Source organism: Pleurodeles waltl, chromosome 1_1 (genome assembly GCF_031143425.1).
Source record: "Pleurodeles waltl isolate 20211129_DDA chromosome 1_1, aPleWal1.hap1.20221129, whole genome shotgun sequence".
NCBI lineage: Eukaryota > Metazoa > Chordata > Amphibia > Caudata > Salamandridae > Pleurodeles > Pleurodeles waltl.
In genome coordinates this window covers 997,576,839-997,593,708 of record NC_090436.1, presented here as the reverse complement: position 1 = coordinate 997,593,708, position 16,870 = coordinate 997,576,839, and positions in this window count along the sequence as shown.

The window sequence follows — 16,870 nt, the reverse complement described above, 5'->3', positions numbered from 1 at the left end:
TGGAATTATTTTTGCAATACCCATCCTGCCATGCTTTCTATTCATTGTCACCAGACATTTAACTATCCTTAATGAGCAGGGAGTTGGGAAATATGCATAAGCTGTGTCTCTGTTGGTGGGTATCTCAGTTTAGAACACATTAACAAAATAAGGTGCACGATAAGGAGGTGTTCCACAGTACAGCAGCATCCACTGGAGAATGTCGGTCTACGCAATAGTGTCCACTGAAGAGTGACTATAGAGGAAAAACATATGTTACTATCAAGTGCTATAGCCTGCAGAGAGAGAGAGACAGACACACACATACAATACATACATACACACACACACACACACGTTTAAACTGCTTATGAGACTAGCCAGAAGCAGAACATGATGCACAGCCGTCTTAAGGCTGGATGTGTAATATCAAAACACTTATATTAAAAGTCAATGAATGCCTTTGCTGCAAAGTAAGACGAAACAATGAGCTTCCAGTTGCCTGGTTTGAGACACTCTCGAGCATCTAAGACACTAGGTTCTGCAAGCTTACCCAGGCTTTTCTTAAGGCAATATATAGTAGGATCACGTGTCTATAAATCTCAGCCTTAAGATTCTGTCAGAGGCTTTCCCAAAAGGTGGAAGTCTTTAGTCGTGTTTCATTCTTGATGCCAAGCACTTTGGTTTCTGCCCTAAATGCTAATAGGGGCATTCTCCCAATAAATTATGCAGGAAATTATTATTGTGAAACAGAAACCCCTGCCACCACCTGGGTCTACAATTCTGCCCTATACCCCACTCCTAACTCTTCACCCAGTCAGTCAATCCCCTGAGTAAAGCTCTGGGAACACCCCTAACGTGTACCCAACATAATGAGCCACTCCTCCTGGAAAAATTGTTCTGCAAAGTCCTTCCCATTTTTGAGGAGAGGTTAGCCTGTCTACTTACACAAAGAAGCGTGAAGGCTAAGGTGTGAACGGCATTTGCCTCTCTGAGGCAGCAGCCCCTGGGAATGTGAGTCATCTGTGGCCACCACCTGGTAGGTCACACCTACCCCTACCAACAATTCTCTTTGTTCCCTGTTCCTGGGAGCACTTCTCTGTTCCGTTTCTAGGAGCATTTCACCACCCTAGCATGAGGACAGCATATTATCTCAGGGGACAACTGCTGCAGGTAGTCAGGAAGGACCATCAGAATTTTGGGCAACAAAGTAGTGACTTTCTAAAGTCACATTTCAATTGAAAGTTACATTAAATCCGAACTCAGCAATGAGTCAGATTTAATGTAACAATTAATATGATACCTTGTAGTAATATCTTGGTGGTCCAAGTGGAAGTTAGTGCGGTGACTAGTCTAACTCCATGTTAGCTAATGGGGCTGCCAGCCGTTTTGCAGTGAAACTGGAAATTTTTAATATTGATTTTAAAAAGGAAGGTTTGGACTTGGCACAAGGATTTATTTTTCCATGTCACATAGGCAGTTTTGGGCCTGACTGAATCTATGTGCAGTTATCAACAGCTACCTGCAGTTACCTCCGTCTGCAGCTGCCTAAATCTATGTGGGGCTGCCTCCATCTATCCGTAGCGACCTGTGGTGACCTGTGGTGAGCTCCAGCTACCTACATCTATCTGAAGCTGCATCCCTCTATTTGTGGCTATCATCTGTTGGCACCAACCTCCATCTGTCTGCAATTAATCTCTGGGCTAGGTCTCTCTATCCACAGCTACCGGTATTTATTTATGGCTACCTTTATCTATACAGGACTACTTCCATCTTCCTAAGACTATGTCCGTCTATCTGAAGCTACCACTATCTATCTGAAGCTACCTCCATCTATATGCGTCTATCTGTATCTACTGGCAGCTACCTCCATCAATGTGTACCTATCTAAGTGCTGCTACCTCCATCTATCTGTGGTTATTTGTATATATCTGAGGCTATTTGTATCTATCTACAGCTAGATGTAGATATCTGTGACTATCTGTATTTACCTGTGGGTATCTGTATCTGTCTGTGGCTATCTGCGGCTCTCTGAGGATACATACAACTATCTGTGACTATCTGCAGCTATAGGTATTTAGGCTCAGCAATATGTATCTAGCTGAGACGGTCTAGATGTGGCTATCTGTAGTTATCTGTGGCAACCTCCAACTATCTCAAGCTACCTCCATCTCTACCTCTATCTATCTAAAGCTACCTCCATTTATGTGCAGTGATCGGTATCTATTAGTGGCTATCTCTATATGCCGCTTTCAGGGAGTATCTTCACTTATCTGTAGCAACCCCCATCTATTCACAGCTACCTCCATCTTTGTGAAGCTACTGCTTTCTAATTTCGGCTACCTGTATCTATTTGCAGCTACCTCCATTTTCCGAAGCTACCTCCTTCAATGTGCGGCTATCTGTATCTATCTGCAGCTACCTGCATCTAACTATACCTACCTCCATTTTACTGGACCTACCTTCAGGTATATGCAGCTACCGCCTTTTTCTCTCGGCTACTTCCACCTACTAGCAGCTATTTATATGCAGATACTTGAATCTTTAGGTGGCTACCTCCACCTCTCTGTGGCTATCTGTATTTTTCTGCAGCTATGTGTAACTATCGGCATCTATGTGTATCTGTGAATATGTTTCTGTAGGCAGCTATCTGCATTTTCTGTATCAGTGGCTATCTGTATCTAACTGTGATACTTTTAACTATCGGAAGCTATCTCTCCATATCTGCAACTATCTGTATATATCTGTGGCTAGATCTATCTGGTACTACCTCCAAATACCTAGAGCTACCTCTATTAATATGTGGCTTACTGAATTTACCTGCGGCTACCTCTATCTACCTGCAGTTATCTGCATCTATTTGACGCTGCCTGCATCTAACTGGTACCTACCTCCATCCTATTGAATGTGTATGAAGCTACCTAAGTTTGTCTTTCGCTATCTGTGGCTACTCAGATCTATCTGCAGCTACCTCCACCTCCACCTGTCTACAGATTTCTTTACCTATGTGCGGTTATCTCCATCTATCTCTAACAACCTCCATCTTTCTGCTGTGACCCCCATCTATCTGAAGCTACCTCCAACTATATGCAGCTATCACTATCTATCGCTGGCTACCTCCATTTATCTGTGGCTAGCTGTATGTATCTGAGGCTATGTTTATCTATCTCCGTCTGTGTGTACCTGTCTGTGGGTACATGAATGTATGCCCATCTATTTGTAACTATTTGTGCATATCTGTTTCTATAGACAGCTATTGGCATTTACCTGCCGCTACCAGCTATTTGGAACTACCTTTATCTATTTGTGGTCATCACCATCTTTATGCAGCTACCTCCTTCCTGTGGCAACCTCCATCTATCTCGAGCTACCACCATCTATTTGCAGTTACCTCTATTTATGCAGCTACCTGTATCTATTGGCAGCTACCAATATTTATTAGTGGCTATCTGTATCTATCTGTGGCTACCCAGTTCTATCTGCAGCTACCTCCACCTGTCTACAGATACCTTTACCTATGTGCGGTTATCTGCAGCAACCTTCATCTTTCTGCTGTGACCTCCATCTATCTGAAGCTACCTACAGCTATATGCAGCTATCAGTATCTATTGGTGGCTACCTCCATTTATCTGCGGCTAGGTTTATCTATCTCCGTCTGTGTGTACCTGTCTGTGGGTACATGAATGTATGCCCATCTATGTGTAACTATTTGTGCATATCTGTTTCTATAGACAGCTGTTGGCATTTATCTGCAGCTACCAGCTATTTGGAACTATCTTTATCTATTTGTGGTCATCACCATCTTTATGCAGCTACCTCCTTCCTGTGGCAACCTCCAACTATCTCGAGCTACCGCCATTTATTTGCTGTTACCTCTATTTATGCAGCTACCTGTATCTATTGGCAGCTACCACTATTTATTAGTGGCTATCTGTATCTATCTGTGGCTACCCAGTTCTATCTGCAGCTACCTCCACCTGTCTACAGATACCTTTACCTATGTGCGGTTATCTCCATCTATCTGCAGCAACCTTCATCTTTCTGCTGTGGCCTCCATCTATCTGAAGCTACCTACAGCTATATGCAGCTATCAGTATCTATTGGTGGCTACCTCCATTTATCTGTGGCTATCTGTATGTATCTGAGGCTATGTTTATCTATCTCCGTCTGTGTGTACCTGTCTGTGGGTACATGAATGTATGTCCATCTATGTGTAACTATTTGTGCATATCTGTTTCTATAGACAGCTATTGGCATTTACCTGCCACTACCAGCTATTTGGAGCTATCTTTATCTATTTGTGGTCATCACCATCTTTATGCAGCTACCTCCTTCCTGTGGCAACCTCCATCTATCTCGAGCTACAGCCATTTATTTGCAGTTACCTCTATTTATGCAGCTATCAGTATCTATTGGCAGCTACCACTATTTATTAGTGCCGATCTGTGACTACCTCCATGTTGGAAAGTGGTTTAAGTGTAGGTAGATACCTACAGCTATTGATAACACCAAAATCACATATAAGGTGAAGTCAAGTCTCAATAAATTAATCATTGCTCAACCATTGGTAACTTGGCTGACGAACAGTCAGGCTTAACGTAGGAGACAGGTGTGTAAAGCATTTAATATCACCAAAACAGTAACTAAGTAAGACACAAAACACAATAAAATCCAACACCAATTTATAAAAATAGAGAACATTTTTATCTTTTAAATGACAGTAAAATTACAAATATCTAATGTAGGGAAGCAGAGATATACCTTTTTAAAGATTAAATGCAGAAATGTGCTTTCAAGCACTTAAAAGTGAAAAGCGCCAACCTCAGTTATCTGGTTGTGTTGGATAGGGACAAAATCAAAGTTTCAGGCAGACCGTGATGGAGCGTGGGCCAGCTACAATGAGCAGTAGGGCACGGTCAAGTTTTTACCTTCTGACTTAGTCATTTTTATGGATCTTTTTCTCTTGACATCAAGCAAGAGGGTCCTTGGATCCGGACTTCTGCTCGACGATGCCAGCCTGCTACAGCACAATGTCTTGGTGGTTCCTGGAGATCTTTATCTCTGTCGTCAACATCGAAGAGCTCCAGAGCTTTCATCAGGGCAAACCTGCATGGTCAGACCGAGTCGTAGTTAGATGTCACCGGCTTGTTTCTTGTCGTCAAGAATAGTCTGCTTGTGAAGCTTTTCACATGAGTTTACCAAAAGTTACAACATTTTCAGAAGTACTTTTCTGAAGGTTTCCTGGTGACAGAAAGTGGCCAGGGTACAACCCAAGGGTTCAGAAGCTCTAGTTTACCTCTTGCGGTCTGAGACTCCCAAAATGATCCTGGTCAATCCAAGTAACATCCAGGTGAAGCTGGTCAGCTTGATTTGTCCTCATTGTTGATGTTGCGGGTAGCTCTTCCAGCACTTTTCTACCTGTTGCTGTTCAGGGAGTGTACTCCTGTATCCTTTAAACCAGGCAAAGTCTTTTTGTTGTAAAACCTTGAGTGCAGCGGGTGCAGGTCATGTGAGTGCAAACTTCTTTTGTGCAGTCCAAGGGTTCAGCAAGGCAGTCCTTCCTCTCCAGATGTTTCCAGGTAGGGGTCTGAGGTACTCTGTAGCTCTCCCATATTTATCCACCTTCTGGGCTGGCAAAGAGGGGGGGCATCCCCAACCAATGGGGTTCAAGCTCCGTGATGACCACTGCACGGAAAATGTGGCATATTTCTGTCCCAGGATGCACATCTTCACAAAAATCGAAATGGAGAAAATCTCTGGCTAACCCAACCCACAGATATGGCTAGCTTTTCCCTTTAGTCCCCTTCCAGACCCTCTTCTGATCTAATTAGAGGCTCCCATCTGGCTGGGGGTGCAGGAAGAGGGGTCGGGCTGGATCCTGTACTACCTGTGCTTCTCCCTTTGAAGACCGTTTGGCTACCCAGACTTCTCCTTGTTCTGGCATCGGCAGATCTCCACCTACCAGATGTCTCTATTGCGTCAGTCCCGTGCCTCTTCACATCTAATCAGGGAGCAGCTTGACTCAGGCTATCAAAGGCTGGCCAATCAGAAGAGGCTGCTATGGGGCTCTTTTACGTAACTTCAGGAAAGCAAGATCTAAAACTACTTTTCTGCAATAGTTATAATAAATTTGACCTTGGCAAGTTGTTGGATTTATTGTAACTATTATTCTGATACTTGGAATTGCCGTTCAAGCTCATTCCGGTCAAAAGTTACTTTAATTAAGGGCCTGGACAGCAGAACCCAGAGCATAGTCAGAGTTAGTAACCACCAGTATCAGTCACAAAATGGGGGGTGATCAGGGCAAAAAAGGATGACTTTCTCACACTCCATCTATCTGTGGATATTTGTAACTATCTGCAGCTATGTATATCCATCTGTGGTATCTCCATGTATATGCTGCTATGTGTATTTATATTCAGCAATCTGTAACTATATGTGGGTATCTCCATCTATCTGCAGCTATCTGTATTTATCTGTGGCACCTCAATCTAGCTAAAGCAACCGCCATCTATATGTGGCTATCTGAATCTATCAGCAGCTACATCCATCTACCTATGGCTATATGAAGCTAGCTCCCTCTCTATATGTGTCTATGGGTCACTACCTTCATCTACCTGCCGCTATTATTATCTATTTTTGGCTAGCTGTATCTAGCTGTGGCTGTCAGCGGCTAATTTCACCTACCTGCAGTTACCTCCATTTATCTGCAGCTATCTGTATCTAGTTGTGGCTATCTGCGGCTAAATTTACCTAACTGTACCTACATCCATCTTCCTGCACCTACTTACAAGTGTAAGCAGCAGCTAATTAAATTGACATGTGGCTATGTGTATAAATATGCATTTATGTAGACCTGTGCTCACTTGCATCTGTCTGCGGCTCTCAGTAGGTATCTATATGTATCTGCGCCTAACTCCATCTATCTGCAGCTATATGCATCTCCAGCTACCGTCATCTATCTGAGGCTATCTGTGATTAACTCCAACTATCTGATGCTACCTCTGTATATATTGTTAATGGCAACCTCTAGCTACTTGCAGTGACCTCCATATATCTTTGGCTACCTCTATCTACCTGAAGCTACTTGAATCGATCTACAGACATATATATCTAGCTGTGGCGATCCGTATATAGCTGTGGTTACCTGCACATAAATGTACCTATCTCTATTTTATTGCACTTACCTTCAGATTTATGCAGCTACTTCCATCTATCTGCAGCTATTAGTATCTGCAGTTACCGCTATCTGTAGCTACCTCCATCCATCTACGGCTACCTCCATCTATCTCAGGTGCTGGACTGGGCCATCTTTGCAGGGTTATCACCAAACGTTCTGCCTTTTTCCCCCTTCTGTTTTCTGAATTTAGTTTATGTTGGCATTAGGACTCTCTGCACTTTACCACTGCTAACCTGTGCTAAAGTGCTTGTGCTCTCACCTTTAAACATGGTAAATTTGAGTTACACCCAATTTGTACATCTAATTTACTTTTAAGTCCATAGTAAAGTGGTACTACATGTATCCAGGAACTATAAATTAAATGCTATTGGTGGGCCTACAGCACTTGTGCTGCCCACTTTAGAAGCCCCTTAAACATGTCTAAGGTCTGCCATTGCAGCTTGTATGCAGTTTTAAACTGTTAATTAGACCTGAAAAAATAAATCTTTTGCCAGGCCTAAACCTCAATCTTTTATGGCCAAGCCTGTGATGCACTTGCCCATGTGTCTTGCATGCGAGACACTGTTGTGTTCAGTAAAGTGCTTGGAACCCGCCTGTCGCTCACCATTTGTTGGTTTGCGTGGCACTCTTCTTTACAGCCTCAAATTCATCAAGGCATGTCTGGCATTATTTCCGTTCTTCTGCTTGGAGCAGGGATCAAGCACTAACTAAATTTGTGCCCGCCCGCTGCTCTGGACATGATTGAGGTACTATTTTGTTTTATCTTCCAGTGCCCTGCAAACAGAAGGCTTGTGCATGGCAAAAACGTGCCCACCAGGACAAACAAAATTGAAAGTTTTATTTTTTTAAAGCTAACTTTATTTTATTTTGTTGTCGTCTTTTCTCAGTTTCCACTCATTTGTTTTTGCTTGTGGGCGCTGTTGTCAAAAAATGACAGTTAACTTGTTCGAAATATGAGACCTATTTCATTGCAAATGCTTATAATTCACATGCCACCACTAAGGTAGGCCCTAAACAGCCCACAGAGAAGGGCGCATTCTATTTAAAATGTACTTTTAAGTTTTATTAAATTTGTTTTTCTCTACTGTGAGGCCCAACTTTCCTATAGGATAACGTTGGGGTACCTTATTACATTTAATAAGTGTTAGCTTTTGATTGGGTATAGGTAGAAATGTCATGTGTAGTTTCAAATGAATTGTAATTTAAAACCCTTGTTAATTGTAAAGTCAGATGATTTTAAGTCACAATTCTGAAAATGAAAGCTGGCATTTTCTTGTCCTAACCATTTGGTGTCTGTGGCCTTTGTCCTAGGTCACATGACTGAGATTAGTATGGCACTTGACCTTTGCGAATTTGTCCCAGAAAGTGGGACAAAGGGGGACTATGTTTTGGCAGGATGGGCCTCCCTTCCGGGATGCGTGGGATGGAGCTAATCCCTGACACACTTACATTTCAAAGGAGCTGCCTCAGCATACTCAGAAAGAACTTCACACCAGCCTTTTGGCACTCCATACCTCCTGCAGCCTAGAAAGGGGGCATGTTTCCAGAAACCAGATGTAGAAAGGCCTAGAAGATTCCTGCACTTCAAAATCTGGCACCAGGTATAAATATTGGATCCTGAGACCCACTCCTCAGTTCACTACTCGTCCTATGGAGCACACTCAGAATGTTAGCCTTGTACTTCAGAGGACAGCCCTGCTGTATGAGGCTTGCTTTATACTTCAGATAACTGCCTGCTGCTCCCAAAGTAGTGTTCTTCTGCTTGTCTTGAACTCTCAGAGGACTGCCCAGCTAGTTGAGGGCCGCCTTGCTCCTTGAACCCAGGACTACAAGAGTGCCTCCACAAGCTAGTTGGCTGGCCTCCTATTCTGAGTTACAGAGACACATAAAAGCTCCAACAACTTGAACCCTGCACTTGGGCCTTGCCTGAAGTGAGCCCTACCCTCCAAGTGGTGCCCACCCAGTCCTAGACCCTTGAAGGTGTTGCTCAAAATGCCAAAAAAAAAAAATCAAAAAGTTTGGGAATTATCAAGTTTTCAGCCAAAAAGTGCACGGAGATCCAACAGGAGTCTGGGACCTACCTGCTTGCCGATCCATCCACAGTGCATCACCGGTCACCTTGACTTTGAGGTAGCTCCTGCTATGTTTTTCTCTGCAGCAGCAAATCATATTCAGTAGCTCCTTGCAGAATGGGTTATCCGGCCTCGTAGAGCCCTTGTCGGCTACAGCCTGCAGCTTCAGCCCACTGGAGATGTTCAACTTTCAAAACAGTGGCAAAGTCTGAATGCAGAAATCTTTACTGCAACCTTATCCATCGGCTCCCCGACTACAATGCCTCCTCCTCGGACACCACCGGTTGCTTTGCCCTGCTCAGCCTCACTTTCTCAGGATGTTTTCTTCAAAATTACTTCTAATTTGGAGGGTAAGCCAAGCCTGGGCTCAATCCACCTATTGCATCAGAACCTCTCCGATGGAATAGGCCATAACGTTGGACTTTGCCCTGGTCTTGAGCGACTAGAGGCCTGTGGTTGGCTCTCTGATCTTTTAGGTCGTTTTTCTAAAATGTTGATAATTTATAACTCCGGTTCTACTGATTGGATTCTCGTCATTTTGGTGTCCAATAGTTTATTAAAATGTCCTCATTTTTTTCTAAATTGGAGTGAGATTTTGCTAGTGATTTGTTTATACTTTATCATTGTTAGTGCGCTGCATAAATACTTACCACAATGCCTCTAAATTAAGCCTGACTGCTTTTGTGCCAAGCTACCAGAGGGTTCAGCACAGGTTAATTTACTGACTTTTGTGGTTCACCCTGACCAGGATTGTGGTTGTTGTTCGAGAAGGGTTTTCACCTCCCAATCAATCAAAAGCCCAATTTCTAACATCAGCTGACCTATATTTGTGGTGTATGAATTCTATACAAATCTGTCTGTAGCTACCTCCATCTATCTGCAGCTATGTATCTATGTGTGGATACATCTATCTATCCATAGCTATCTGTATATATAAGAAGCTACCTGTGACTACCTCCATAGATATGAATCTACCACAAACAATCTGCAGCTTCCATTATCTTTATGCAGCTACCTACAAACAGATATTTGTTTGTATGTTCGTTTGTTTGTTTTCTCTCTCTCTCTCTCTCTCTCTCTCTCTCTCTCTCTCTCTCTCTCTCTCTCTCTCTCTCTCTCTCTCTCTCTCTCTCTCTCTCTCTCTCTCTCTCTCTCTCTCTCTCTCTCTCTCTCTCTCTCTCTCTCTCTCTCTCTCTCTCTCTCTCTCTCTCTCTCTCTCTCTCTCTCTACCTCCCTACCTCCCTACCTCCCTACCTCCCTACCTCCCTACCTCCCTACCTCCCTAGTCACCCACCCTACCTACCTACCTACCTACCAGTATCCATCAGTGGATACCTCCTTCAATCTGTGGCTACCAGCAGTTACCTCCAATCTCTGGAGCTATATGCAACTACTGGTATCCATCTCAGCTTTTTGTATCTACCTGCGGCTACCTCCATCCATCTCTAGCGAAGTATATCAGTGGCTATCTGAATCTATCTGAATCTGTCTGTGGGTACCCTCATCGACCTGTAGCTATGGATCTAAGTGCTGCTACACCCATCTGTTTGCAGTTATCTGTATCTCTCTCTCTCTCTCTATATATATATATATATATATATATGAGGCCATCTGTGGCTATCTCCATCCATATCAATTTACCGGTAACAAGCTACAGCTAACAATATCTATCTATAACTATCTGTATCTTAAAGTAGATATTTGTAGGTATATGTAGCTCTCTGTAAAAATCTCTGCCTTCCAATATCTATCTCCAGCTACCTAAATGTATCTGTAGCTCCCAGCAGCTACCTACACATCTCCATGACTATCAGTATCTATATGAGGTTATTTGCGGCTTCTAGTATCTAACTACCTCCATCTATCAGAAGCCATCTGTATGTATAGACCGCTACCTCCGTCTGACACTAACTCTATCAACCCGGAAGCTATCTCCATCTACATGCAGTAACCTCATATATCTGCCTCTACAGGGCATCTCTATCTGGCGATCCCCATCTATCTGCAGCTACCTCCATCTATCTGTGGGTGGCTTCATCTAGCTGCAACAACCTACTAGCCTCCATTTTTTGCCTCCAAACAGTGCCCAGCAGGAAACCAGCGATTTTGGTGCCTTATCACCTCACCTGTAACATCCAAGATCCTTAGAAAGCTTCAGAAGTATGCCACACATACACAGACATACCATGTGGCATGCTCACGTCACACGCACTTTGATAGGCTGGATAAAATGAATGTACACAAAAGCAGGCTGTCTTCAGTAATCTTGCAGACACTTGTTAAACTCAGTTATGCCTCTAATTTAGAATAGAGGATTAGGTCTCAATTAGGCTTTGAACCAGTCTTACCTACGCATTCCACATGTTACATTTTCTGAACTTTTATAGCATTGCATTTGCTTTGCAAGTCCCACTATGTTTGCGCTAGCCCCATTTATACTTCTCTCAGTAAGTGCATTTAACTGATGCTTTTCCTTAAAAACCCTTATCCTGTACCTTGAAATATTATGAAACAAAATGTTAATTTATTTTAAAGCAGCAAAAAAACGACTTGTTAAAATCATGGAGAATCTCGCATGCAAGGCCACTTGGAAAATGTGATTCCGAAGTTACAGCTTTTACTGCATTTATATCAAAAGTTATTAAAACTGTTGCAGAGAACGATACCACGCTTGACATTTTGCATAGGTTAGCTGGCTACCTTTCAGCTATTGATTGCTGGAGATGACAGTGCTTCCAGATAGCCTAAACACTGCTAAAGGATAAACTAGTTGAAGGATTTTGCGAGCAGCAGGAAACAAAACCACAAAACACTTAAATTTAATTAGAACAGCACACGAATGATTTCATCACTGCCATGAAAATGTTGTGCTTTGTTTAACTGTTCACACAAATTCATGTTTACATCAAAGACACGGTTCTAAAGGGTGCAGTTTTTTTCAATAGGACACTCACGTGTTAGGATTCAGAACAGTCGACCTTAAAAATAGCTGCACCACATTTGGGGGGTTCTTCTAAAATACCGCTAAGTAAGACACATATGGAAAAAGTAGGGCATTCAATATATTAAACAGTTTCTAATAAAAAGAGGTACTTCAAGGAGAAAACTTAAAGGATCAATATAGAGGGAATCCAAAACTTAAGGCAGGCTTTAGAACATAAGTGAGCACATCTTCCTTTACAAAATGTGAGTATATGCAGGCTCGTTTGCTGCAGGGTTCACGACTGTATGTTTTACACTAAATATTTTATTCTGAGAGGTAAAAATGACATTCTTAATAAATCTGCGGACTTGCAAAATGAAATCCATATTTAATAGGAATCTGCTGAATGCGTATAATTTAGTGTGTTAAAATATCAATTTAACTACATAATCATGTCACAGAACGTTTATTGAGTAATGGCACACATGTAATAACCAAATCCCTACAAATTCTTATAAGTATATATCTAACAGACAATGAAACATTAATTAAGGTAGTGTTATACACGAAATCCTTCTTTGCATTTCATACATTATTTATTCCTTCAAAATTAAACCAGTTCCAAATTAAACATCCTTCCGGATCTTCATAAAGATAATTTGTGTTCTTGACAGTCCTTAGGTTAATTCATTAATCACATTTATATATCCTAACACAGCAAAACCTCCAACTCGCTTGTCCGTTTATTTGTGTCCAAGAAAAACAGAACCTCCAAATCACTTGTCCTTGTCAACACGTGTTTCATCCAGGGCAGTGCCCCAGGGATTTCATCAGGACTACCTAAAATAATATTTTCATATGTAATAAATCATTTACAACATCCATTCTTATCCTCTGACCTTATTATCACTCATATATCAACAAAATCCCGCGCTCAGGGAACTTCGGTTAGACTCTGGGATAGCGTACTCGCAGCAAGAAAATAACTCTTTCTAGTTAAGACATAAAACCTAGCATACACAGGAGAGTATATTGGAGGGATTAGGATTGGGGAGACAACTAATATGGCTTGTCTTATGGCAGATACTACAGGAGGGAGAAATAGACAAGGTTACGAAGCACAAGAGAGGAATGAAAACGTTTAACAAAAGTAGGTGAGCGTCTTGGACATTTAATTTGACACTACAATCAGAACTGGAAACATGTAAAACACATGAATTAAATTAATTTAAATGAAATGTTCTTCTTTACTGCACTAGTAGATAGAGTATAATTCTCAATAAAGAGTGACTATTCTGTGAAACCAAAGAAGTGAACGGTTTTGGAGAAATATTAAGGTAAAATCTATGGTGTAGGAAGTTGGCTCTGTATGTGCTATTTCAAAGTAAGGAATAGCATGCACAGAGTCCAAGGGTTCCCCTTAGAGGTAAAATAGTGGTAAAAATAGATAATACTAATGCTCTATTTTGTGGTAGTGTGGTCGAGCAGTAGGCTTATCCAAGGAGTAGTGTTAAGCATGTGTTGTACATACACATAGACAATAAATGAGGTACACACACTCAGAGACAAATCCAGCCAATAGGTTTTTGTATAGAAAAATATCTTTTCTTAGTTTATTTTAAGAACCACCGGTTCAAATTCTACATGTAATATCTCATTCGAAAGGTATTGCAGGTAAGTACTTTAGGAACTTCAAATCATAAAAATTGCATGTATACTTTACAAGTTATTGACAAATAGCTGTTTTAAAAGTGGACACTTAGTGCAATTGTCACAGTTCCTGGGGGAGGTAAGTTTTTGTTAGTTTTACCAGGTAAGTAAGACACTTACAGGGTTCAGTTCTTGGTCCAAGGTAGCCCACCGTTGGGGGTTCAGAGCAACCCCAAAGTCACCACACCAGCAGCTCAGGGCCGGTCAGGTGCAGAGTTCAAAGTGGTGCCCAAAACGCATAGGCTAGAATGGAGAGAAGGGGGTGCCCCGGTTCCGGTCTGCTTGCAGGTAAGTACCCGCGTCTTCGGAGGGCAGACCAGGGGGGTTTTGTAGGGCACCGGGGGGGACACAAGTCCACACAGAAATTTCACCCTCAGCGGCGCGGGGGCGGCCGGGTGCAGTGTAGAAACAAGCGTCGGGTTCGCAATGTTAGTCTATGAGAGATCTCGGGATCTCTTCAGCGCTGCAGGCAGGCAAGGGGGGGATTCCTCGGGGAAACCTCCACTTGGGCAAGGGAGAGGGACTCCTGGGGGTCACTTCTCCAGTGAAAGTCCGGTCCTTCAGGTCCTGGGGGCTGCGGGTGCAGGGTCTCTCCCAGGCGTCGGGACTTTAGGTTCAAAGAGTCGCGGTCAGGGGAAGCCTCGGGATTCCCTCTGCAGGCGGCGCTGTGGGGGCTCAGAGGGGACAGGTTTTGGTACTCACAGTATCAGAGTAGTCCTGGGGTCCCTCCTGAGGTGTTGGATCGCCACCAGCCGAGTCGGGGTCGCCGGGTGCAGTGTTGCAAGTCTCACGCTTCTTGCGGGGAGCTTGCAGGGTTCTTTAAAGCTGCTGGAAACAAAGTTGCAGCTTTTCTTGGAGCAGGTCCGCTGTCCTCGGGAGTTTCTTGTCTTTTCGAAGCAGGGGCAGTCCTCAGAGGATGTCGAGGTCGCTGGTCCCTTTGGAAGGCGTCGCTGGAGCAGGATCTTTGGAAGGCAGGAGACAGGCCGGTGAGTTTCTGGAGCCAAGGCAGTTGTCGTCTTCTGGTCTTCCTCTGCAGGGGTTTTCAGCTAGGCAGTCCTTCTTCTTGTAGTTACAGGAATCTAATTTTCTAGGGTTCAGGGTAGCCCTTAAATACTAAATTTAAGGGCGTGTTTAGGTCTGGGGGGTTAGTAGCCAATGGCTACTAGCCCTGAGGGTGGGTACACCCTCTTTGTGCCTCCTCCCAAGGGGAGGGGGTCACAATCCTAACCCTATTGGGGGAATCCTCCATCTGCAAGATGGAGGATTTCTAAAAGTTAGAGTCACTTCAGCTCAGGACACCTTAGGGGCTGCCTTGACTGGCCAGTGACTCCTCCTTGTTTTTCTCATTATTTTCTCCGGCCTTGCCGCCAAAAGTGGGGCCTGGCCGGAGGGGGCGGGCAACTCCACTAGCTGGAGTGTCCTGCTGGGTTGGCACAAAGGAGGTGAGCCTTTGAGGCTCACCGCCAGGTGTGACAATTCCTGCCTGGGGGAGGTGTTAGCATCTCCACCCAGTGCAGGCTTTGTTACTGGCCTCAGAGTGACAAAGGCACTCTCCCCATGGGGCCAGCAACATGTCTCGGTTTGTGGCAGGCTGCTAAAACTAGTCAGCCTACACAGATAGTCGGTTAAGTTTCAGGGGGCACCTCTAAGGTGCCCTCTGTGGTGTATTTTACAATAAAATGTACACTGGCATCAGTGTGCATTTATTGTGCTGAGAAGTTTGATACCAAACTTCCCAGTTTTCAGTGTAGCCATTATGGTGCTGTGGAGTTCGTGTTTGACAGACTCCCAGACCATATACTCTTATGGCTACCCTGCACTTACAATGTCTAAGGTTTTGTTTAGACACTGTAGGGGTACCATGCTCATGCACTGGTACCCTCACCTATGGTATAGTGCACCCTGCCTTAGGGCTGTAAGGCCTGCTAGAGGGGTGTCTTACCTATACTGCATAGGCAGTGAGAGGCTGGCATGGCACCCTGAGGGGAGTGCCATGTCGACTTACTCGTTTTGTCCTCACTAGCACACACAAGCTGGTAAGCAGTGTGTCTGTGCTGAGTGAGAGGTCTCCAGGGTGGCATAAGACATGCTGCAGCCCTTAGAGACCTTCCTTGGCATCAGGGCCCTTGGTACTAGAAGTACCAGTTACAAGGGACTTATCTGGATGCCAGGGTCTGCCAATTGTGGATACAAAAGTACAGGTTAGGGAAAGAACACTGGTGCTGGGGCCTGGTTAGCAGGCCTCAGCACACTTTCAATTGTAAACATAGCATCAGCAAAGGCAAAAAGTCAGGGGGCAACCATGCCAAGGAGGCATTTCCTTACACAACCCCCCCCCAAACGAAAGAGGATGAGACTAACCTTTCCCAAGAGAGTCTTCATTTTCTAAGTGGAAGAACCTGGAAAGGCCATCTGCATTGGCATGGGCAGTCCCAGGTCTGTGTTCCACTATAAAGTCCATTCCCTGTAGGGAGATGGACCACCTCAACAGTTTAGGATTTTCACCTTTCATTTGCATCAGCCATTTGAGAGGTCTGTGGTCAGTTTGAACTAGGAAGTGAGTCCCAAAGAGGTATGGTCTCAGCTTCTTCAGGGACCAAACCACAGCAAAGGCCTCCCTCTCAATGGCACTCCAACGCTGCTCCCTGGGGAGTAACCTCCTGCTAATGAAAGCAACAGGCTGGTCAAGGCCATCATCATTTGTTTGGGACAAAACTGCCCCTATCCCATGTTCAGAGGCATCAGTCTGCACAATGAACTGCTTAGAATAATCTGGAGCTTTTAGAACTGGTGCTGAGCACATTGCCTGTTTCAGGGTGTCAAAGGCCTGTTGGCATTCCACAGTCCAGTTCACTTTCTTGGGCATTTTCTTGGAGGTGAGTTCAGTGAGGGCTGTCACAATGGATCCATATCCCTTCACAAACCTCCTGTAATACCCAGTCAAGCCAAGGAATGCCCTGACTTGAGTCTGGGTTTTTGGAGCTACCCAGTCCAGAATAGTCTGGA